The 22872-nt window shown below is 47.4% G+C and overlaps 1 protein-coding gene across 1 annotated transcript in view; it reads left to right on the forward strand.

Moving 5' to 3' along the window:
• The first annotated feature begins 1705 nt into the window (after positions 1–1705).
• The window catches only part of LOC144161946 (putative defense protein 3), a 35387-nt gene continuing 14220 nt past the window's right edge, over positions 1706–22872 (forward strand). The window contains exon 1 of the mRNA XM_077692502.1: positions 1706–1963. The gene's annotated coding sequence lies outside the window, so the exon portion shown is untranslated. The remainder of the gene's footprint in view (positions 1964–22872) is intronic.

Below are 22872 nucleotides of genomic sequence, written 5' to 3' on the forward strand. Positions count from 1 at the left end.
GACATTCTCAGATAATGAATAGCACCCTACCATTGTCTCTGAAGAAGAAAGTGTATGACAGCTGCATCTTACCGGTACTCACCTACGGGGCAGAAACTTGGAGGCTCACTAAGAGGGTTCAACTTAAATTTAGAACGACTCAGCTGGCAATGGAGCGGAAAATGATAGGTGTAACATTAAGGTACAAGAAGAGAGCGGACTGGGTCAGGGAACAAACGCGTGTTAAGGACATATTAGTAGAGATTAAGAAGAAGAAATAAACGTGGGCAGGGCATGTAATGCGAAGGCAAGATAACCGTTGGTCATTAAGGGTAACAGAGTGGATCCCTAGAGAAGGCAAGCGCTGCAGGGGGCGGCAGAAAGTTAGATGGGCAGATGAGATCAAGAAGTTTGCGCGGATAAATTGGTCACAGTTGGCACAGGACCGGGGTAATTGGAGAATAATGGGAGAGGCCTTTGCCCTGTGGTGGGCGTAGATAGGCTGATGATGATGATGATGATGATATGTAAAATATCGCTCAAATGGTTTTTGTTGGTTCTCCGAAGTCATTGCATGATGTTAAGAAAGTAATATGCCGCTTATAACCAGCCTATGTTCATTTGCAGCAATGTAATTGTGTTGCCCGGTTGAAGGAAAACTTCGACAAAAGCAAAGCGGAGACTAATAAGATATGAGCTGTGGAGGGCAAACCCCATCGTGCTGTTCTGGGCTGGTAATAAGTATAGATTTTTCAGTGCTTCCAGCCACGATCGAAGGAAAAGGTGAAAGCGTTTTTTATCACCGCTCCGTTGTCCCGTTAAATTCAGTGGTAAAGCTAGCATCAGCGTTAACGAGAGAACGTAACCGACTTGAAAATTCAGCTTGAACGAAAACCACGGGTGTGTGAGATTGTGTGGTTGTAACACCGTTGCCGCGGAGACAAAAGGCCCAAGAAACCACCTAAAACTCATGCAAGCAAATACGTATCCCCACCCAACACTGATACATTGTGTCCGTATTTCCTTCCTGAGTCCTGTGGTTTCCGTTCAAGCTGAATTTTCAAGTCGATATGAACCAACTCGCCCAAACCCAAGCAAATAACGTAAGCCTCACGATTTCTGGGTGACACGAGCACTGTGTCTTCCGAAAGAGGGTGAAACGAATTGCCGATGATTGCCTTGTTTGGGGTCATATTAAGGGTACTGCGCGTGTAAAGTTTACGGACCTGTTCGAATGCTTCATCCGCACTCGTTTTCGTGCAACCATATACTACATCCAGCAATACCATACACATATACGTATGGCCGTAGATGCTGCACTGACGCCTGGACAACGTGACTTATGCGTGTGCGTCTGTGCGTATTTGGTATAATCATCACAGTGGCAACACACCGGAACGGGCCGGCAGTTCAACCTTCTGGCAAGTTCAATCAACCCTCGCGTGCCCTTCCCACCGCTGCTTACCACGCAAGCCTCGTTGCTTCATGGCTTAACGAGGTTGTGCCACAGGTCGGACACTACCGCAGCGGGGACGGCGCCGGCAGCTTCGAAGAGGGCGAGCGTTGATCGTTGGCCCACATCTGTTCGCCGGGCCACACCATCGTCGCTCAGCTCTGCGGTCGCAGGGGGAAAGGGCGACGGGGCCACGTACGTCGCGACCGTTGGCTTCTTTTCCCTCGCGGAGCCAGATTGAATAAACAATGAACAATTAGCCCTCCCCTCGGCTTCGACTTCGCTTTCACCAGGGCGGCCCCGGGACAGCATTTGAGAGAAGCGCGGCGGAACGGGACGCAGTCGGGCGACGGAAGTCCGTGAGGGCAGTAGGCATCACCTCGATCTTCCGTCGTCGCTCCTCTTAGACTGTACTGCTTCCTGCGGTCCTCACCCGTGCCACCCCCGAACGCATCCTGGCATCAACGCCTTCGAGGTGACGGAGTTTTGAAGTGGTAGCTTCGGACAGCGCTGCTTGATCCTAATTCAGAGGTAAGTATATTTTGTGAACTAACCAGTAAACGAACATTTCTTCCTTTGGAATGCCAGCCTTGGTAGCGGTGATGAAACGACGCAAAAACTAGCTTCGAACCATTTTCATTCTTGTAAGACTTTTCTTGTCCAAGCTATGGCGTCGTCTGTCGATGTCAAAGCAGGAAAGAGAACGTATTTTGGTTCGGAGGCGATTGCCGGCTAACAAATTTTAATATAAATTTCAAAATTAAAAGACTTTGCTAGGTACTGCATGAGAACCCAACACCTTCAAGCTCTGCTCTCTGCTCAGGACAACGCGCTGCAAAGAAATGAACGTGTCATCGTCATCTTTGATCGCCAACGTCATCGCTGATCGTGTTCTCTGGACACGAGGATAACATTCGTTTTGCTATCTGCGCACGAGTACTGACCGAAAACTGGCTGAAGCAAAACCAATTCAAATTTTGGCGCGCTGAAGCTACACCTGGGGTATGAGGTGACGTGTAGTGGAAGACTAGGTATGGATACTATTAGACTTGCGGGCCGTTTTAGTTCTCTTCCTCCGCCTGAAAAATGGCCACCGCGGCTGATAGAAAATCTGTGCCCCTAAAATGTTAGGGGTGGCTTCAATAATCAGGGGTCGGTTAGTTTCTTCAACTAGTTCACAGTTCACGAAAAAAATGAATGTTTAAAGCAGTTGTCATGGGTGCTCTATCGTTCTCGTAAGATCATTCATTTGTGGAGTAGCGTATAAAGACGGAAATTCAGTGTTCTAAAAGGTCTCTATTTTAATGTCCGTTTATTGTGTACTACTCATGTTAACAATGGTTACACACTTCCAATTTTGTGTATAATTTTACGACTGTAGGCGCGAACCGATATAAAGCTTCATTAAGCGACTACTCAGGAAACACCGGTGTGGGCAAAAATATAATATAACATCGCAGTTATGAACGAAATGATAGAATTAGGTTTATATGACACAGAAGAAGATACTTGGGGTGCGCTCTGCAACAATACACTCATACGAAGCCTTATCTTTAAGGCTACCCCAAGACATCTGGCTGGATGTAACAACGTAGTTTAGTTTTAAAAATCTATGTGTCATTCTGCTCTGCAGAAGTGAATGCCCAGTTCAGCTGTTGGCAATAACACAATTCAGTAAGTGTATGTCGTGTGCATGTCAATAACGTTTAAAAGCACGCATTAGTCTCTACAACTAACATTTACAGACGTACTTCAATGTTACTCGGCATGGCAGATGACAGCCGTCGCCACCGTAGCACTGGTGATGTGCCGGGCTGCTCCTTTCATACCCTCCATTTCTCGTTCATTCTTCGTGCTTCCCGTGCTTCATCTGCCTGGCGGCAGTATCCACATGATTGGCGGCTGGCTGTGCACGTCGTCATGGCTACGGGTGTGTCAATAAGGAGGTATTCTCTTTGACCTTAAGCCTAGCCTGAGCGAGCGGCTGTGTCGCGTTCCTTCGCTTCCCCGGTCTTTCTGTTTCCCATTCCTTCTTCGTTTTACCCTCTTTCAGTGTACGGACGACCGAAGAAATCTGTACCAACGATAGTTCGCTGTAATACGCACCATAATAACCATTTTAAAATTTTGGTCCCATATTGAGTCTTTTGTTTATTTTTCTGCCTCATTACTCCACCGTCTCCCGTTTTTAAACGCTCATTCCTACTGTCTACCTGACGTAACGCGTGGTGAGTTGCATCACCGTCGTGACCACGGGGTAGGTTCACAGCTGTTGCAACATTACACGCGCAATGACTGTCATTGTTACTCTATAAGCCTTGGTCCTGAAATGACTCCCCAAAGTGTCCTGCAGCCTCTTGCGATTAAAGCGAGATGCCGAGATACACATCCACAAGTGTGAATGTAAGTTCGCCTATCCTGATGGTCAGGTCGACGGACTCATTACCCCTGGAAGGTTTCACATGGTAGTGTACGTAGGTGAGCTCACGTCTGACGAAAAGGGCAACTTTGCGGGGCTCCCCACCTGTGGCTGATTGAAAAAAACTCATAGCCAGATAGCCTAATAGGCTTGTACAGGTTCGGCTCACAGATGCCAGCGTCATCGTCGACATCGACCGTGACTGAAAAATTCCGTAGAGATAGAAAGAATAAACGTTTATTGAAATCAACAGGGGCTATTATACTGAAGCTTGAAGGAGGCGTCCTCAGTCCAGGATGCCTTGAGCGCGGGCAGCATCGACAGCCCTTTGAGCCAGCCGAAGCTGGTCGTCCAGGCCGGTGCTCGCCAAGACGCTCTTCCAAAGCTCGTCAGTAGAAAGTTGCACTGAAGGCACTGTCCCAGCAGATGGCGCGCGAGTGGAAGCGGAAAGTTTTCACCGCTCGCAGGTGTTGCTAGAATGTACGATGACGTCAGCGTAGCGCACACTCGCCTTTGATGCACGTGTGATGGCTGCGCCACCGTATATCTGTGCGGGCGCAGAGTTCCCTCATCGTCCAGTAGGATAACACTGTGGCGAAGCATTCTTAAAAGTGAAGGTGTTTTCCATTACAAAAGACGTGACCGAACGTGCTTCAAGCAAAATGCGTTCGATCATGTGCTTGCAATCTTTGTACTTTTAAACAGAACAGCGGAGCTGTTGTTGCTTTCCGTAATGTGTGCGGCATCATCAAAAAACTCCGTGTCATAGTTACTTCCGTCGTTTACCGCGCACGTGAGCGCGCGTTTTACGAGGAGCGAACGGCGTCGTCCGTCTTGTGCGGGCCGCTCGCAAAAAATACCAAGAAAACACTTCACGTGCGTCAGCTCCACAAAGGGAGAGCACAAGAGAGCTCGCGCTACAGACCCCCAGTTCGCGTATAACCGGTTGCTCAGCGTGTGCTGTGGCGTTGCACTTTGGGAGAAATGTAAATGCCTGCGGACAAAACGATAAGGCCCGCCAGTCACGCATGAGGAAGACGACGATAAAAATGGATATGACGATGACTGCTACTACTACGGTAGAAAGCGACGACAGAACATTAAATAAACAAATTTAAACCTAATGCGATGCGTGGTTGTGTGTTCTTCAGTGCTTACATAGAAATAAATCCTCCAGATTCGTTATGGTTCAATCCTTGCGCGACTTAGTGCAAGCTTCGCCAATTTTTTCCCTATATTGCTTGAAACTGCAATTATGGGTTTGGGCGACAAACAACTATTTCTGGTTTCCTCAGACCAGCTATACTTACCCTTTTCGATTTTGTTTGACGAACATTTTATCGTAATAAAGAGGACTTGCTGATGAACTTAAGAACACTTCACTTTCTTTCAAATGCTTTGCGTTGTATGTATTTGGTGACAACGACTGCTGGTAGATTTTACCATCGCTTCTGGTAGATGGTAACATATTTAAAACGTAATGCTTTACGGAGGCACTCGTTGCACATGTACGAAGTACCTTGAATCTTTGAGGAGAGTTTTGGTATAACTTCAGATCAGCAACCTGTCTTTAATATTTACATCCGTTTGTGGAAGTACATCCTACGCAAATCACGATCCGAATGTTATGGTTCACGTTCATGTTTCGCCGAGGATACAGATTCGAGTTCGACGTGGCTTTCCGAGTTGTGGCTATTGATTGAGATATTTTACCACCTGTGTCTGAATGCACACACACACATACACACATACACACAGACACGCCCTTACGCACGCAAACACACGCACACGCGCACATATTCTAGAGCCAACGTTTCCCTGCGAAAGTTTAAAAGCTGTAATGACTGGTTACGTCCTGACCACTGTTGAACCTTACTCGCACTGCAGAAACTGGACACAAGCCAATGGCTGTATGACGGTACTTAACCAATCTGTGAAGACACCGGCAGAAGCCAGACACGCTAACACGTACGACTTAACATAACCAACGCTCTAACAGTTCTAGTTGTAGCCAATCTCGCTTTTTTCGCCAGAGACAACAAACCAAGCCATTTGCTTCCACGAGGAACGTTTTTTGAGCCCGACGCTTTGACCGAAGGTACAAAGTGTGCCCCATTAATCTTATTGTAACAAAAGATTTGGACTTAATGAAGGCCGTAGTGAGGGAGTTGAGTCATAAAGAGAGTGGAGCATGAGAGCTGAAGAAACACCAACGCCAATAAATTTTGCTGGAAACGTCAGTGCACCAGGTTTAGTGAAACGACTCGGCCAGTGAGTGCCATGTTTTAGCACATAAAGAATAATTACCGAACAATGAGGGGCTGTTAAAATATCCAAAGCCTTCAACGCAGCCACCTATCATTCCCAATTACCTAATCCTGATTTCCCACGCATCTGGGGAGGAAGACTAGATGTTTGGGGCATACCTGACACTTAATCGCAAATCACTGTGCGCCCGACCGCAATAAGTTCACTCCGCCTCTTATATTATCCCTGAAGGAACCCGGAGCGTTGCCGAGCAGTGCAGTATCTCTCCTTCGGGCTGGGAAGCACTACGAAAGCTGTAGTTTTCGTCAGCACAGAGCGGTGCTGCTTGTTTTGCCCGTCTCCGCATACACGCTTACTTTTTCGGTTTTGTTGTTACTGAGAAACTAATAATAATTTGCTATTGTGGGGTTTCTGAAATTGAATTGATTGTAGGGTTTAACGCGCCGACGCGACGCAGGTGATGAGGCGCGCCGTAGTGGAGGGCTGCGGATTAATTTTGACCACCTGGGGATCTTTAACGTGCGCAGAAATCTCATACACACGGGCGTTTTTGCTCTTCGCCTCCATCAGAAAAGCTGCCGCCGTGGCCGGGAATCCAACCCGCGTCCTCGTGCTCAGCAGCGCAACGCCTTAGCCACTGAGCCACCGCGGCGGGTGGCATTCATTGCTGCTACTGAAATAGCGGTGTCGCGGCAATATTGGCGTCGTTCGAGCGCGCAAACAATTCCCAGACAGTAAAGAGAAAAAAATATTCTGAGCAAGTTTCGGCTATCTGACGGGAGCAGAGCAGAGTTTTGGCCGGGGCGCTTGTGACCCCTATTCTGAATACTGTATGCCCTTGTTGACTGCGTTCTGAAAGCAGTTAAGATTTAGGGGAAAAAATGGCCGCATGCATGCTCACTTCGCTGCAAAAGTCGTCAAAAGAGGACAGCCTTCTGCCACCCCTGCCTCTCTTTCGTTACTGTTGAACTTGAAACAGCGCCACGCGCTACAGAGACTCGTCGCGTGCTCATTTTGTATTTCTGTGTCAAAATATTGTTTTCAACTTGAATTATTTTATTTTCTATCGCAAACATTAGGCACATTGTATATTTAATTAAAAGAGCACTTTAAATACCACTTACGTGTTGACAGCTTGCGTCAACATCAAGCACATTGTATACTTAATTAAAAGAGCACTTCAAATACCACTTACGAGTGCAGCTTGCGTCAAATATGCCTCGTGTTTTTTTTTTTGCTAAACAATGCTGAAAAATACGAACATTGCACCACATTTGGTACTGGTAAATATGTTGCCTATATAAAAGTATTTTTCAACAATTCTGTAAACTTTTGGCCGGGCGGGTAAATCGACAGACAGACAGACAGACAGACAGACAGACAGACAGACAGACACAGAAATTTCCGTGTTTAGGTAGCTGTGTTACGTGTTACGTGTTTCTTCTTCGTCCCTGTTTTAGCGCCGAGAGAGAGAGAGAGAGAAAGCTCTTTATTAGAGGAGAAAGCCGAGAGTTTTGCCGGAATCGTACCACCGACATGCTACTCGGCGGGGGAATGGGTAGGGGAGGGTAGAAAAGGCCCTATAGATACAGGGCAGAAGAAAGAGAAGAGAAGAAGTAAAAAAAAAGAGAAACGGGCATCATGTAGTTTGTGTGAACAGTTCGACGAACGTCATGTTCTCAGTAGTTTAAATCAGTTCAGTGACGCCGATCTCGTCCAGGTATTCAAACAACGCCTTTAGTGCTTTGCGTTGTGCTGAAGGAGTGTGCCAGGGGCCAAGGAGCACTTGTAGGCTGATTGGTCTTGGGCGTAGGTGTTCGATCTTCTGCTCCAAACGGCACCTTGCGAGCATGTAAGCGGGGCACTCTAACAGTACGTGTTCCACGGTTTCTGGCGATCCGCAGTTATCGCAGTAAGGATTCGAGGTGGCGCCAAGTCGAAACAGGTAAGTTTTTGTAAGCGCTGCATTGAGTCGTAATCGGTGATACAAAGTTTCTAGTCGGCGCGGAAGTCGCTCTGCCAGCTTAATCCTCAGCTCGGGGTCTATGTATTGCAAGAACGGATAGTGGTGCTGTGGAAGAGACCAGAGACGGTTCCGCTCCATTAAAACAAGTGCCTTCGTCATAGCTGAGGCATCATGTTTGGTGAAGAAGACCTTCCTCATATTATGCATTTGAAGGCCCCTGCGAGCTGCTTCATCTGCCTTTTCATTACCTGGAACACCACAGTGGCCTGGTAGCCACTGAAATGTCACTTGGTGCCCAGTGTCTTTGGCCTGGTGGTGCAAGTAAGTTATTTCACGAGAGGCGTGTTCGTGAATGCTGAAGCAGTCGTTGCGCAGTAGACTTTGGAGGGCTGCCTTGGAATCTGTGAAGATGGTCCATTGCCCCGGCGGTTGGCGGAGAATGTACCGGATGGCTTCCTTGATGGCGTGAAGCTCGGCTGACATAGATGACGTTGCCCGCTCGAGACGATAAGAGAACGTCTGTCCAGTGGACGAGATGAAGATCCCGGAGGAACTGCGGTCAGGCGTACACGACCCGTCAGTAAAAATTTGTTTTGTGCCTGAGTATAGCCGGCAAATGTGGCAGAGTGTCAACTGTAACAAGCCGCTTTGATTCATATTCTTTTTAGAGTCGATTCCCGGGATGTTGCATCTAATATGCAATGGCGATAGGGTCCAGGGCGGGAAATGAGACGGCATTGAATTTGGTGCCTGGGTGGGAATCGAAAGGTGCAACGACTTCAATGTTCGACCGAAACTTGAGTTCCCATTTTCTATCAGTCGGGTTATTGTACGGGTTTTGGCGTGCATCCGATGTCGCAGGTGTATCCGCACGGTTTCTTGGAGCCTAATCACGTCCAAGGGCAGACAGCCAGCTTCAGCGACAGTACCCAAGCACGACGACCCTCTGGGAAGTCCGAGGCAGATACGGAGGCAATTATTTCTTGCCGCGTCTAGCTGTTTCCTGCTTGTTGGTGACAGATTTTGGAGGACAGGGAGACTGTAGCGCAGTATGCCGTCGACATAGGCTTTACAGAGTAGTATCATGGAGCGGCAGTCACTGCCCCATCGACTACCGGCAAGATACCCGACGATCTTTGATATCGCAGATATTCTCGTACGGAGCCTTTTAACCTCCGGAGCCCACGAAATACTGCGGTCTATTAAGATTCCGAGGAATCTTTGAGTACGTACATATTGCAGGGTACGGCCTCCGAGGACTAATGGATATTGCTTCATGTTCTTGCGAGTAAAAGCCATCGAAACACTTTTCTCAGAGGATAAATGCAGTCCTATTGGCGAAAGGTATGCTGATATTTTCGCATGAGCTTTCTGCAGTCTTTGTTGTGTGGTGCGACGTGACCGCGCCGCACTCCAAATGCAGATGTCGTCCGCATAGAGTGTGATATGTACGCCACGCGGGAGGACTCGCTTTAGGTGGATGAGTGTCAGGTTGAACAGGAGAGGGCTCAAAACGGCCCCTTGAGGCACTCCTTTTTGTATAGCGTAGTAGGACGTTGGGCCTTCTGGAGTGCACATGAAGAGTTCTCGCCCCTGTAGGTAGTTTGCTATCCACGCATAAAGTTTTCCCCCGAAGCCAAGAGCAGCAAGAGATGTTAGGATTGCATCATGGAAAACGGAATCGAATGCCGATTTTATGTCCAAGAATACTGCAATGGGGATGTATCCGTTATGTAATTCGTCTTCTAGAGACGAAACCAGGGAAATTACGTTGTCGATGGCAGCTCTATTCTCGCGAAAACCGTTCATCTCAGGTGGATAAAGTTTTTTGCTTTCAAGGAACCAGGTCATTCTCCTGTGTATCATTTTTTCCATAATTTTACCGACACAGCTTAGCAAAGCTATCGGTCTGAAAGAATCATACCTCGTGGGTGATTTTCCAGGCTTCAGGATGGCCACGAGCTTTGCTAGTTTCCATTCTGAAGGTACGGTGCCAGTGAGCCAGAGTGAATTGTAGTATTCCAGGAGCCGTAATCGAGAGTGGTGAGACAGGTGAGATATGGCCTCGTAGGTGATTTCGTCTTGCCCAGGCGAAGAACGTTTGTTGGCACGGGAAATGGCTGCGTTGATAATTTTTTTAGCATAATGTACCAACTCGCCCACATCAAGCTTTTGTTACTTGAGGTAGCTCAAGAAAGACTGTCCGTTTTAAAAACTGTAGAGCCCGTTGCGGGCCGGTTCCTTTTAGGGCGACTTGAAGGCGAAAGCCCAAGTGGCGGTTAAATACGGTGGTGATTAAAGGGCATTTATTGGCCCTTAAACGGAACGCGGAGAGGACAAAAACAAACACGAGATTTTACTTTGGTTCATTTTCTCTTATTCTACAGCGTACTATAATACATTCCCACATTCACTTTCAGCGCCCAAATATACCTTCCTCTTGAGGCACTACTATTGAACGGGAAACTCTTAAATCGACGTCCACGCAAATTCGCTTCGTCATCCAATTTTTTTCTTTTTAATTAGGCAGCCTCAATGGCTTCGTTGCTTTTCATGTCGATCGTTTCGGCTGGGTTCCTTTGTTCTCTTCATCAGGGGCTGACGGACTTTGACGGCCACTAATGATGAAGCGAACCTCCCGCAATGGAAGTACGCATATGGTACAGAACACCCCGTGCGGTTTTGTTCTTCCGAAGGAAGGTCTTTTGAATAGGGTGGTTCGCCCAAGGACGTTGAAGGTCGACTGAACAATAAGACATACAAGGCTTTCTCCGTAAAGGGGCACCGAGCCATGCGCAAGCGCACGGCCAGTATTTCCGGAGACCTGAGGAGATTCGTTTGCCTCATCCAACTGTAACGTAACGAACATTTCGCAACACAAAGACACACAATTTGCCTGTTTCCCGGAAAAGAGGGCGTAACTGGCTTCGCTTCATTGCTTACTTAGTGGCGTTCACCGCAATACAAGATAATGAAGTCTTACATCAAAGAATAGTCCATTTGCATCCGGCCTTTGTAAGAGCTCCTGTCTATACAGTTAGCGCTTCTGCGGCCATTGTGGCTGCGATTTGCCTTCGAGGCAGGACCATTAAAGGTAATACCAAAGCGAAAATTGTCTTCATTGCATCAGCACTCATGAAAAAAAGCCAGAAATTGTTCTAAATACTGCGGTATGTCACGAGTTAATGCTCTTCTACCCTTCTAATTGGTAGGTGACCATGAATGGCCTCGGCATCGCCATGAATGACGCAGAAACCCACGTTGCCAAAGAAAGGCCAGTAGGAAACCAAAGTATGCCAGCCATCCGTAAGATATCATCACTCATTACCAAAGTTAATCATTACCAAAGTTAATTATGGAGCGACGTGGGATTAGAGGTGGGACTAAGCTTGATTAGGATAGGTTAAGATAGATTAAGAACGGTGAAAGACCGTTAGTGCTGTGTCGACAGGCAGACCTGTATATAGAAATCATGCACCCCTTCTTCTAACGACGACGATGGTTGAACTCGGAGCTTTCTCGCGCAGGATTTCTTGATTGTGTCTGAGTCTGTATACTTTGACTCGCCGACGGTTGGCACTTTTGATCACAGCGGCATTGACCTTCTCCACTTGATTTCGCACGAATAATGCTTCGCGTTCAACCATCGTCGTTGTTGAACAGAAGGGGGCATTCTTTTTCTAACTTTGCATGCCCATTCAACACTCTCCAATTATCCCCCCTGCCTCGAACGTGTCGGAATGGTGCCATCTAACAGAACTCGGCTAAGGCGAGGGTCGGATGTCCGATTGCGGCCACGGTAATCATTGTTTTCTTCCCTCCACCCATGATCAACGTCAGGGAAAGTTGGCTTCCCTGCAGGGCGTTTTAGGTAATCTACACACGACCGCAGTCAGAGGCTGAAAGCTTCGCTTTACAAGTACCTATATCGCTATTCTACGCCAGTCTTTCTCTTCATAGCACGTAAAGATGCTTGAGTGCCCAGAGAACTCTTTTATAGCCGAGCCTTTTTCTTCAGAGGCGTTTCAAACTGGTTCACTGGTTTTGTGGGAGTAGACGTCGAAGTTGCGTAAGCTGAGTTTATCGGTTGCGATACAAAAGTGAAGAGGCGTAGAGAATATCTTATTACTGGCCCATTCAGTGGCTTCGCTCCCCGTCGAGAGTGGCCTGCATTCTCAAAAAGCAGGAGTCCCTCCGCTTTTCCCTGGGGAACATGAGATGGGGTGGTTGCAATAGCTCTATTTAAACATCACTCACTTGGCAAGCAGCTATCATTTTAGAACTAAACATATTCGACTAGAAATTTGGTGGGAGGGGGGGGGATAAAGAAAAACGTTTTTGGAATGTTTGTTTGCAAGAATAACACCAGCGTTTTTTGCACATACCCCATGCGCAAAAAACAATTCTGTTGATTTATGTATCTACTGAAACAGTGCTTCTTAATTTTATTTTGATTTCAAAATTTTTGGATGATTAACTAAACGCAAAATACGGAACTCTGACGAAAGTCAGGATCTGGGCAGTATTTTTTCCCTATCCTGCCTTTTACGCGCAGTCATCCATCTAAGCATGCTACCAAGTAGCCTAACAACAAGTAGTACTGAACATTATTTAGAAAGCTTGCCCTCGAGTGAAATACGTTTGAGAAAAGTTGGACAAAACGCACTATAACTGGTTGTTCTCGTCAGCAGAGTCTAAGATGGTGTGGTGGTACTGTCCAAAAGCAGCGTTTGAAGTCTGACTGTTCGGATTGGGTACAGTCACTGTTTGGAACGTTGCAGGCCATGGCAAGTCCGCATCGCAAGGCGAACGTCCGTAGTGGACGTTGATGTGGAGCAATATGGACAAATAGGCCCCAACGGTAACCATGAGTTCGGCAGCAACATGCGCGTGAAGGCAGTTGTGAGTGCCCCACCGCCACCAATCCACCCTTGCAACCCCTCCATGCGGCATGTGAGTCACCAGGGAGGCTTTATTCGCCCGGTGGAATAGGTTTACCTGTGTAGAGCCGAAGATATTCTTTGTTCGTGACAGTTATCAGTAACGTCTCTTGATGGAGCGTTACGAATGCGTGAGCGTCTTGCTGCTTCCGTTCTTCCACAGGTTCAGGACACCGCCGCTGCCGAACACATTCCGTATTCCTTTTCGGTCTACTCGGAACTGCCGCAACCCCGCACTTAGTTTCACAGTAGCCGTTAACGGTGATAAGCGTCGACAGTAGGGATGCCTGGTTCAGTCGCTCATCTGCGGTAGGAGCGCGCCAGCGGAAACTGCCAAGCCGGGACTGGGCGGGAAGACAGGCGAGTGGGGAAGGGCAGGAAAGAGAAACAGAGACACGACTCCTCGGTGATGACGCATTCCCTTTCTTGAAGGTAGCCATCTCGACGAGTTCTCTACACTCCTTTTTTTTTGTGTGTGTGTGCTGTGCTACCCGTTCCAGTGACACAGCGACGCGACTCTGCTGACGGGGCGACGTGGAAATGTTGCAGTCATTACCTGTCTATTGTTCACGCAATATAATGTAATACTAGAAGCATCGCTGGATGTATAAACCGTGTACAGAGTGTAGTTAGGCCCGCCTGTGCCAAATGGCGCTAGCGTCGCACTAGCCTCTACTGGCCAGTATTAACTCTATGCTACTGGCCTTTGCCGATTCCGCTTTCGCCGTATACACTGCCGTTGCCCGCTCGAAGTGCGTCGTTATCAAAATGGGTTAGACACGAAGAAAAGTCATAATTTATTGTTGTCGACGCAGTCGGAGCTCATGTTAGCGGATGCGAAATGGAAGAGAACGTTGGCGGAAGCACTGCAATGTAACGGAACTTCAAGTGTCCAACGCGCCACCAACACGCGTGATTCAGTCACGCTCTCCCGACAGTTCACGTTGGGTGTGTCGCGCCTATTACGACAGGTAGATGAGACGAAGAGTGGAAAAGCAAACGAAGAAAAAAAAACGTTTGCATTTATCGATTTCAGATGTAGCTCGGAGCCTATACATTTTGTCGCGCAATTCTTGTTAACGTTGAAGCAGACTATCTCTTTCAGCGTAGTCTGACTAAGCGCCTCAACGGAATGAAATCCTACGCAGGGTTCCAATCCGCGGTATGCATGGCTATCACAGTTAAGGAGAATAAATACAATTTGCTTCGGCAAATCTGACAAAATTAACTCGCGAATGAATTAGTAAAAATGAAAGCTAAGCACGACCAAAGATTATCATGTCGCATATGCGACCATTGCTATTATGTTAATGCATAATATAAAAAATCAAAATAAAATGCTCACACCACCGGCCTTATGTGCCAGGTCGGGAATAAGTTTCATGCGCGAAAGAAGCTTGATATCTTGATTTGAGCGCTGAAAAACTTCACTGTACACGTTAAGTATTATTTTGCGGTTTGTGCACGAGGGCGCTTCCCGTTAATCGCCGCAGCTATACGATTTCTCCGTCCACTGTATCCGCCATATGGAAGTTTCAAGACAAGCCTACATGGAGACGCAATTGCTAACACATGCCGATCAGTCAACAGTTCATAACGCGGAACATGTATGGAAGGCTGACCGCGTCTGCTGTAAGGTAGCTGACATGGCTGAGCAGTTTTTTAGTCGCATGTCGGGACATGAAGAAGCAGTCAAGGAGAAACATACAACTTCCACACCCATGCAGGATCATTTTGTGTTATAGCCCTCATATTCATAAAATAGTCCGTCCACAGCGACTGGAAAGCGCCGGCTGGAAAGGAGAGCATCCAAAACAGGGTTTAGAACGTTATTAATACATGCAGAACTAAGTTGTTAGGACCAGTGACAGTTGGTGGACCGGGCACGCAGGTCAGAAGCCGCCGCAGAGACTCCGGGCTGAGGTCTTCTCCCGCTTTCAAACCCGAACTTCCGCTTACTTCTAATGGATGTTTTACCACCACCACCTAGTTTTACAGCCATGGGGCTTTTATTTTGTTGCCCTACGAACGTATGAAAGTAGGGGAAAACAAAAGCCACCAGACTCCTTATATTGGACGAAACGCGTGAACAGAAAACCGTACCACAGACGCCATTCGAACAGCGCTCAAACAACGTTGATGTGGTGTTTTTTTCTGACGAAGTCATCTATAAACGTTGGCATATACGCCATTTAGTTGCACACCAAGTCCGCATTCATATATCAACACTGGAAAACAAATTATCAAATTCGTTCATCATGCTGCGCCGGCGCCCGCCGATGCGCACGGGCACCAGCGAAGGCCACGGAGAGAAATGCATTGTCGAAGGCCAGCCATGGTGAATGACGTCACGTCGGCGAACAAGAACGCGCCCAGGACCCCGTCCTCTAAGCGGTCGATACGTATTACCGCATTCGCTTGTTGCTTCCCGAGAGTTAACACAGAGTTTTATGAGACTGACCTGGCCGACTGAAGGGCTTTTGTTTTACAGTGGGGGTTATGCACCAGATAAAACGACATCGCTGTGGGCGACAGTCCGGGTTAAATAGGCGACCGCATGGAACAACGGCGAGACGAGACGTCACTTGGATTCGATGCCACGGGTGCCTTTTTTGACCCTTTATTTACAGCCTATTTATAAGCATCGTTGCAAAAGAACATTTGCATGGGGTCTCGGAAAAAAATAGGAAATACGGTTTCTCCTCCGTTCAAATGAAATACTTACTTCTACCATTTCCCCGGCGCTGATACAAAGAGCACAAATTTGTGCATGAAATGGGTTTCACTTAGGGGCAGAAATTATTGCGGAAATTCCGGCCCCTTAAAGACTTGAAGCGCAAGCTTTTTAACAGCGAAGCTTTTTAGTAAATCGTAATTTTCCTGTGTACGCAGTTAAAAGTATCGAGAAAATTCCGAGCTTTCGTGTGTACGTGCCTTCCGGCGACCGCCCAGAGTCTTTGGCGCATGTTTGTCAAGCCAAACATACCCACTTATACTTGATGACGACTTAAGAACGGCCCCGGAAGTTGCCGCTGTGCCTTATCACCGTAACCGGATGTTTCTCCGCGCGGCGCAAGTAGGGCGTTACTGGGAATATTTTAAACATGGCGTGAGTCGTTCCCGTGATTTTTTGGACTTCATATGCTTATAAACGACTCCAGTGACGACAAACAAACTGTGTGAGACAAGGCAGACGATATCACGCATTCATAGCAAACCCCTTTCAAAACGCGCGCGCACTGACGTCGCGGGTCCGGCGCTTTGGCGGAGTGATACACTACATGAGGTGGTGCCATTCTTGAGTTGTAACCGAGTATAGAGAGATTGGCCAAAATTGGTAAAATAAATACTCTAGCATTCGCCGTAATCGTGGCAACCCTTGCTCGGAACGATAAAGACTCCAGCGTTCGCAATAATCGGGGCAACCCTTGCCCGGAACAAGAAATGCACGTCGTAGCATATACGCCCCTCCAATGTAATGTCCAAATACACTGAAAGCTCGTTAATTCGAACTCGGTTAATTCGAACTGACGTCCTGGTCCCGGCACAGCCTTGTGTATTTCAATGGGGAAAAACTCCCGATAATTCGAACGCGTCGGTATCCAGAACGGTTAATTCGAACTGGGAACCCCTGGTGTCCATCGCTCGTGTGAGAAGAAGTCAGCCCAGAGTGATTATTACAATGGGTTGCAAATCCATATTAAACCAAATTTACTGGAGATGCAAAAGAATGGAAGAAAAAAGACAATGTCGTAGCGCGCGCGCTACGCTGCTGCAGTAGCTTATTTCGCTTCCAGAGCGGCCGATTACTTTTAATTTTGATTGCTTCGACCCTGCCGGGTATATAAACGTGTTTTCGAGAATAAACAGTGCCATTATGTACGAAATCACCTACTATAGTCGGTTACAACTCAAGAACGGCACCACCTCATGTAGTGTATCACTCCGCCAAAGCGCCGGACCCGTGACGTCAGTGCGCGCGCGTTTTGAAAGGGGTTTGCTATGAATGCGTGATACCGTCTGCCTTGTCTCACGCAGTTTGTTTGTCGTCACTGGAGTCTTTTATAAGCATATTAAGTCCAAAAAATCACGGGAACGGCTCACGCCATGTTCCAAATATTCCCAGTAACGCCCTACTTGCGCCGCGCGGAGAAACATCCGGCTACGGTGATAATTAAGGCACAGCGGCAACTTCCGGTGCCGTTCTTAAGTTGTCACCGAGTATACAAACCTGTAGTAGCGCCTATTTCGCAATAACGAGTTCAGAGGCGCTTCTTTCTGTTCTTCCCGCGCAGTGTGGCGCGATGTCCATTCATTGTAGCGCCCGTCCGGTAATTCGAACTCCTCTTAATTCGAACAATTTTACGATTCCCTTCGAGTTCCAATTAACGAGTTTTTACTGCATTATGTCCTCCGAAAAAAACAAAAGAAGCTCACTTTTATAGCAATAATTATGGAGTAAAGGTCGTTGCGGCAGCGAAGAAGGAGAAAATCGGCTGCAATCGTGGTCTTAAACCCCCGTGATGGTCGAGAAGGTTAAGTACAGCTTCAAGCTTCACTACGTTTAAGTGCTACGCGTTCGTGTGAGCTTCCTTCATTTTTTACCCTATGAAATGCGGTTTACTTAGCCAGAATATTGTACTAAACCGCTGGGAAATAATACGCTAGTGCGGAGTAACGTAAACCACACGTTTCGGAGGGTGAAGGCTTTCATTACGTATCGCCTATAATCTGCCGACTAACGAGAAGGCAGGTTCTTAACCTTGGGTTGTGTTTCTTTTCACTAGAAGCGTGGCCTTTCGAAGCGTTCAGTGAACTCAAGTACTGTGGAAATATGTCGCCGACCACACGAATCCCTGCATAATGTGCGGAGCAAGCGAAGCTAAACATAAGAGGACGATAAATAGGATAAAAAAAACTGATGTACTTTTCTCAGAAACATATCAAGACGGAGTGATACATAATCAACATTTGTCTTTTGCCTGACTCCTGGAAGCCTTCGAGCGCAGGTGTACGTGACCCGGCAGAACCAGCGGCATCACCGGAATTTTACTTCGGAAAGAATTTCCCCACATTTTGCAGAAGTGACTTGCCCTTCCTTCAACTTCCGGCCGAGTGGGAAACGCAAAATAACAAGAAATGCTTCCATTTTCCTGAACCCTAGCGTTAAAGGGACAGTTCGTTAACATGCACGCGAAGTCTTCCGGGCCGCGGTATATCGCAGGGATGTTTTTTAGTGTGACAAACTTGAACAAAATGGCACCCGGAGCCGCAGAAGTGGCATTTATGTCCAGGCACTCACACTTTGGATTTTAAGTTGACGTCTGAGGACGGAGGTAACTGTATTGGTTATGAAGAGTAACAGGTGGTAGAGTACAAGCAAATGTGTCGGGCCTCTAACTGGACGACCGAAAAAGGACTAGCCGGTGCGCCATCGGAACGGCCCCTCTCTGCCACCTTACCAGCCGCATTCGTCGAAAGACCCGAAAGCCGGAACAGATGCCAGCACCATTGGCCTCCAGAGTACTGCTGCAACAAACTAAGGTCCGCTTCTATTTGGCTGCTGACGCTTGGATTGCAACGGAAAACGCGAGTTTTGAAAACACCGATGCACTGTTCTACTTTCTCACCCGTCAACGTCAGATAGAAACGCTGCATCCCCGAGGTAGGAATTTTGCTTACGCGTACTTTCCAATCACCCCTTGCATACATCATCTTACACGACGGACAGTGTTCGGCACAATTGAAAGAGACACATCAGGATGTTCATCAATCCTCACGCAAGGCGCACTCTGTCAGGCATCCAGAAACACCGCTTGGCCGCCTTGGGCGCCTACGATGGCAAGTCCTCCTCCAACTTTTTATGCGGAAAGGAACTCCTGAGTGACCCGCGCAAGCACTCATTCCTCTGTGAGATTGTGCCTGCCAGGTGGCTTTTCTTGCTAGGAGGATGAAAAGGTCCTCTTAAGCAGTTTCAGTTGAGATGAGGTCCTCTTACCGGCCTTTGCATTTGGATGGGCAGTGCATCGCCAAGTTACTTATTTCGGCACCTACGCGTTTTATCCCGCTCCTGTCACCCCGTGCACTACCCAGGCCCTTATAAAATCCCTGCGCTTCACTGTCACACAGCCCCCAGAAATACCTGCCATTCTGTGGACCACATTACCAATCTAGTGCTTGGTTTCGGTGGGGTCACTATTTGGTTGCTTCTCTATCCCGTTAGGAAGTCTTGGATGTTTCGTTACATTTAACTGACTTTTCATCCCATCGAAAAACTCTTTCGTGAAAATTGAAGGCCATCTCGTCATGTGGATGAGCAATGGAGCCGAAAGGTCATTGACGCTTAGTACTGAATGTCACCATGTCTTTGTTGTCGCTACTCTATACACTTGTAAACCATATACACTATATACACTATACAGTATAACCTCAAAAACATTATTCGATAATGTGTAATGACTGCACTCACGCCGCCGCGAGGTCAGTTGGGGCGAGACTTGCGTTGCATTGCAAGCCAAATGACTCCTACAAAAAGTGAGCAGACCACTCCCTTTTCGGCGCGTACATATCCACATTGAAACCGCCGCCTACGACTCAACTCATCGCAACTAACACATGGTTGGTCGGCGAGCACACGAGCACGTTATAAGTGTTCTAAATGCAAAAGCAATAATGCCCAACTGAACGGCCGGCACGTTTTGCTTCAGCCCCGCATTATCAAGGGCTTCGTCCGCTTAGGACCTTTACTTGGCGATGCGCTTCCGTCTTAAGCTTTCGCGTTGCTTCGATCTGACTCCTATGCGCTGCGCATCTGCTCGGTCTCTTTCGCTTCTGCCGAGTTCATGTTTGTGCTATGAAACGTGCAGTACTATGGTATGAATCGCGCTTTAAAGTTACGTGGAGCATTGGGTTTAAGTGAGGACTTTGAAAATGTATTGAAACCTAGCCTCACTCATACGACTCCGCTGTAGGAACAACGGACGGACAATGGATGCAATCGGGCTCGCTCTGGGTGGGTGCCGCTCAGCTTGCTTGTAGCAGGTGCCGCTGGCTTTTGCTAGCTTTCTGCTTACATTGAGTGCTGCTAAACTTCGTTTCAAATAGAGGGGGTGCCTTCAACGCTCACTATCAAAAGAACGATGGGCGTGTTTGCAAATGCTGCTCACGTACTCGCTTGTTGTTTTCCGACGGGTACCTTGCTTCCTTGCGATAAGTATTGGCTTGGCTCAGCTGCAAATTTGCATGATCATGCTATAAGGTATTTTCGATGAATGCTGCGACGCTTCGTTGGTGTCCTGTTTAGTGCTACAAATAGCTCAGAGTTATTATTTTGGAGCGTCTTTTTACTGAGAGAGGTTCTCTGCACGAACGCACCCCAAGGGAGCGGTGTGTTAAGCCAGTGACACAGCAGCCCAGCCTGCAAATGGCGTCCCTCCTTGGTGTCGCTGCCCCTCGGATTGGCCGTGGCTAATCACATGTGCAAACTGTGGCGCGACGACATATGGGGTTAAGTCTTATCTAAGTTTCGTACACCACAGCGTGACCTCTTTTTCCATTCGGCCATAGGCTTTCATAGGGGGATGAAGGCAAGAAGTGGTCGTTGAGCGCGCTTACAACGCTAGCATTTGGTTGGCCTGCAATTCAGGTAACCGCCACCCTGAAACGGTGAGGTTACCGGCTAGTTGGTAATCCATAATGCTTCACAGTGCAGAAACAGACAACGGACAAAGTAATTTGTCTCAAACAAGCGCTGACTTCTAACTAAGCTTTAATGGAATACCCGCGTAACTAATTGGAATCATGCGCCCCTCCGTCTAACGACGACGATGGTTGACCGCAAAGCTTTCTCGTAAAGGATTCCTTAATTGGCGTCTCAGTTTGGTCTTTACTGGCAGGCGGTTTCAAAACTCGTCGAGTTTTGCATTTGACTCGCGCGCAGTTTGAACTTTGATCGCAGCGCCTCTTACTTCGCGCAAAGAAAGGATCGCGTTTAACCGTCGTCTTCGTTATACGGAGGAGTGCATGGTTTTTTTTTTTTTGCCTAATTTTGGACGTGCATGCACCCCTCTCCAAATCCGAACTGCTTCGACGGTGTCGGAGTGGCCCTAACGTATGTACGTCGGCATGATATCGCGAGGAACCCAGTTTAGATTCCGACCTCGAGCGGGTATACGACTATCACCATGGTCAGTGAAAGTTGGCTTTCCTGCACGACGTTTCCGACGCTACATACGTCATTTGAGGCACATAAAGCCACACTTTAATATACAGAAAAACGAAACGTCACATGAGGTCAGTAGCGCTATATCCCTTCCTTACTGTCACAAAAAGAGGTAGTTTATTTAGTGTCTTTCATAATCTGAATTCACAAAAAGGCTAGTTGTCTGTCAATGCGATGTTGCTGAACGGATAGTTTTCATGGTACGTTCAACATATTCCCTTGCCATGTGGTTGTGATATGGCACTATTTGACCTGACGTGATGTTTTGCTTTGTTGTGAATGTATATCTAAGTACATGTTTTTTCCTTTAGAAGTTGGTGGGAAATCGGCGTTTGTTTGTGGCTCTATAATTTGAACGCTGTCTTTTTTTTGCACTGTGAAGCATTACAACCGCAAAAAGTCTATTATTACCACGTCGCTCCGTTTTTTAATTTGCTATAATGCTTGCTTGCAAGGTTAGGTTTTAATTAATCTTATGAGCACGTGAAACCGACTTGCGACTTGGTTGTGAAGTTTATATTTCTCATTGCAAGGCAATTCCTTCTTGAGAAAAGGGGCTATTATATTGAAGTTATAGTCATACAAATAAGTGTGCACCACGTCTAGAATGCATGGAGCACATAACCGGCTGTCGCAGCGCGTCATGGCCTCGATATATGCGGAGAACTAAACTGTAGTACAGATTCATGGTGAAAAACAATGCAAGAAACGCAGGGACAACAAGAAGATGGGACGACGCACTTTTTGACCCTGTGTTTCGTGCTCTGTTTTTCACCATGAATCTGAATCTGCACCAACTAACCCAACTTGCCATCTTACTTCAGTAAACTGTAGAAAATTAAAATGTGGGTCCTCATATTTCGACGCTTTTCCTTATGCCTATGCTGGGGTGCATGTGTCTATTTACGTAAAAAATGTGTTGTCCGGTCCATTTCAGCCGTCGTTAGAATAGCATTTACCAGCATTGAAACAGTGCGCATCTTTTATTAAACGTACAACTAAAGTTAACATACAGTGCTGGTCATGCAATCTCAACCGCGTTTCCCTAACGTTACTGGATAAGCACATACAGTAGTGTTAGCATTACCTTCGAGCGCGCCGAAGGGAAGGTAATCCGTAATGACCGCTTTGGAGGCTGCACATTGTCTTCCATTCTTGAGTCTACCCTTTGAGTGTTTCGCAAGGTGAACCGCGCTGTGGCCAGCACCATTGCAAACCGCTACGAGTCTGCTAACGCTCGGCCGACAACCTGTTCTATACAAGTGCAGGCTGACGTGCGCTGAGGCAAAGGAAGCGTGCAACGGCATCAATGCGAGAGATTAATGATTCTTCAGGGGCTCACCGCGCAACTTTTTGTTACAGCGCTGCCAGACGACCCCAATTTATAGGCTTGTGACGGACGTCGGCGGGGGCCACGTACATAGCCGCAGGCCACCAATTCCGGGTCGAAAATTTCGTACAGCGCCATTAGTGCACGTATTATTTGCCAGCGGTGGCACGCACTCTTTCTATCGTCTCTTGTAGAGTGTTCGAGCTCATTTAAAAAAGAAGTGCAATGGTTAAGGCAAAATCTTAAATGTGACATGAAGACAGAATACAAGTTTGTTTAATTTGAAAGAAATAGGC

The sequence above is a fragment of the Haemaphysalis longicornis genome, unplaced genomic scaffold (assembly GCF_048455015.1).
Source record: "Haemaphysalis longicornis isolate Haplotype H1 unplaced genomic scaffold, Haemaphysalis longicornis Haplotype H1 scaffold_12, whole genome shotgun sequence".
In the NCBI taxonomy this organism is placed as follows: domain Eukaryota; kingdom Metazoa; phylum Arthropoda; class Arachnida; order Ixodida; family Ixodidae; genus Haemaphysalis; species Haemaphysalis longicornis.